Genomic DNA, 3,178 nt, shown 5'->3' on the forward strand with positions numbered 1-3,178 from the left:
CTGCTCCAAGCCCCATCCAACCTGCCCTTCAACACTGCCAGGGATGGGGCAGCCACAGCTTCCCTGGGCAACCTGGGCCAACCTCACAGCACAGAATTTCCTCCTAGTGTCTCACTTAAACCACCCTTCTTCAAGGTTTAATCCATTATCTCCACTATTTTCCCCTTCACCTGCCCCAAGTGAAGAGGTGGGTGTCTGTCTCCAGTTGGCAACATCACAGATACATGTTCAGACCTGCTGTCTAATTTGGCTTTACCTCTTCTCCTCTGAGTCTGGTCCAGGAAGAGAAGATGCAAGACCTGACAGGGCTTCTTGGGTTGAAGGGCAGGTTGGATGGGGCTTGGAGCAGCCTGGGCTGCTGGGAGGTGTCCCTGCCCATGCAGGGGGTTGGAACTGGATGATCTTGAAGGTCCCTTCCAACCCAAACCATCCTATGGATTCTATGAAACATGATGCATCTGAAAAGCTTTGAGACTAGGCTGATCACCAAGAGACCATGGTTCCCTTAAGGATGAAAGCTCCCAGGAAGCTACATCAAGCTGAGGGAAGGAATCTAGTGGCCCTAGGAAACCTGGGAGACTTTGCAGTCCCATGTCTCTGGCGCACAGAAGCTGCTCTGATAATTAATTCTCTCCCTCAGCACCAAAACATCTGGTTTTGTGGACCCTGTGATGAGGATCCTGGCAGGAATGACACAGGAATAAGGGGGACCTGAGCAGGACAAAGGGAAGTCAACCAGAGACTAAAGTTGAGCCCATCCATCATCAGGAGGACACTTCCCACGATGGAGAGCAAGGGGAAGGAAGAGAGTCAGTCACACCAGGAACAATTGCTCCAAGGAAGGGGAAGCAGCATTGTTTGAGAGATTTAACAATAAAGCATATAAACCAAGCCTCCAAATCCACCATCCCCCTTAAAAAAATAAAATGAAGAGGGAAGAAATACAACCCCCCCAGTTTGGGAAGGCTCAGGGGTTCCCTGACATCACACACCCCCCTCTGAGCCAGAAAGAAAGAGAAGCTGCTTTTGTTTGATTTTTCCCAATCTGCTTTACCAGCCCTTTTCCCCAGGAAGGAAACTTTCCACACTCCCCTTCCCCTCAAATTCCCATAGGTTGGACCTGCCTCCTTTTTCCATCTCCCCCAGCAAAACAGGCCACAGGGCTGGAGCTCTCACTGTGCTCAGCAGCCCCCAAGAGTCCTGGTGATGTGAGGAAACAGGAGCCAAACACACGAGCTGGGTCACAAACTCAAAGCCTACCTGAGGCAGCAGGACACCCACAAGCTTTTGAGGAGCTTCCAGCACCATCCCTTGCCTTCCCCCCTTTCATTGAGAAGATTTCCCTCCTTCCAACAGGGAAGACCCCATGGATATTAAATATTATACCTAATAGAGAGGGGCTGACAACCTGGGTTTGAAAAGCCAAGTCAGGTTCCTGAAATTCTCTCCACTTCTTTGACCTGCAGCTTTTCCCTGGCATCTCCCACTGAGCCAGGGACTTGTTTCTGGCTTCCAACCCAAACCTTGAGGGACAAAACCTGCAATTTCAACCCTGACATCTGCTTTCTCCTCTGAAAGCTCCAGTCATTAAGAAAAACCTTATTAAGCATAAGAGGAAGTCTTGCAATAACTTGGAGAGGTGGAAGCTTGTTAAAAGGCAGATCTTTTCTGACCATGATCCAAAACATCTTCTCCAGGCTTTACTAAGCACATTGCAAATACACTTGGATTCAATGGAAGCACAGATGACACTTGATCTCAAGATTAGGATCAAGTTTCCTTCCTCTGGAGCAAAAGACAAACATTAGCAGGGATTGCTGGGGTTAAACTTGACTGATGGCTCAGGAGAGGCCCAAACTTGCTGAGGCAAGAGGAAGGTTTAATAAGTTAGTCCCAACACACTAAGGGGCATTTCAGAGGATGTGTAAGCAAGGTTCATGTCTTGCCTTTTTTCCACCCCCTCCAAACACTTTTGACCTGGCCAATAAGTCATCTACAGCCTGTAGGGAGCTGAGCTGTGCTCAGCAACACCAGTGCAGGGAGGGAGACACAGGAGCCTCCGTGTGCAGGGCTGTGAGAAATCACACAATCACCAGGGCTGGAAAAGACCTCTGAGGTCATCAAGTCCAACATATGACCTAACAACACCAGACCAGCTGGATGGAGCCCTCTGAAGGGGCTCCAGGAAAGCTGGGGAGGGGCTTTTCACCAGAGAGGGCAGTCACAGGACAAGGGGTGATGGTTTTAAGCTGAAAGAGGGGAGATGGAGGTCAGACATCAGGAAGAAATTCTTCCCCATGAGGGCAGGAAGGCACTGGAACAGGTTGCCCAGAGAAGCTGTGGCTGCCCCATCCCTGGCAGTGTTGAAGGGCAGGTTGGATGGGGCTTGTGCAGCCTGGGCTGCTGGGAGGTGTCCCTGCCCATGCAGGGGGGTTGGAACCTGATGATTTTTAAGGTCCCTTCCAACCCAAACCATTCTGTGATTCTATGATCTTTGCACCCAACAAGCAAAGAGATTAAAAAGCCTTGAGCACTGTTGTCTTCAAAGGAGAGAGGATGTGGAGAAGTGTGAGTGAGCTGGAGGAGCAGAGAAAGCCAAAGAGCAGGAGAGCAGGGAAGAAATCAGGAGGGTGATTTGCTCCAGGTGTCTCAGGATGAGCCACCAAGTCACCGGGTGACAAACCCAGTTGTGCTGCATAACCAGAGGCAGCCCAGCCAAGTCACCCAGTCCATGGCCACACCAGGAGGCCAGTGACTCACTGCAGAGTCACTGTGCTTAGGGACAGTCTGGAGGCAACTTGGTGCTGTCACTGTTACAGCCCCAGGGCAGGATCCTGGCCAGCCCAGCCACATCAGCATCCTCCCCAGCACCTTCCCCAGCCCTGCCTGGCCAGGCAGGTGCTGTGTGGGAGCTGTTCTGGAACACTTGGCTCTTCCAGGCCAGATTAACCACTGAAATTTCCAACCATGTTTGCAGCAACCACCCCATTTAGGCAACTACCCTGCCATGAGCTGGGTTTGGCCTGGGAGCTGCACAGCATCATACCCAGGGAGCAGTGCTGGGTGGATAAACCATAGAACCCCAGACTTGGTTTGGGCTGGAAGGGACCTTCAAGATCATCCAGTCCCACCCCTGCATGGGCAGGGACACCTCCCAGCAGCCCAGGCTGCTCCAAGC

This window comes from Chaetura pelagica, unplaced genomic scaffold (genome assembly GCF_000747805.2).
Source record: "Chaetura pelagica isolate M959 unplaced genomic scaffold, ChaPel_1.0 scaffold430, whole genome shotgun sequence".
In the NCBI taxonomy this organism is placed as follows: Eukaryota; Metazoa; Chordata; class Aves; order Apodiformes; family Apodidae; genus Chaetura; species Chaetura pelagica.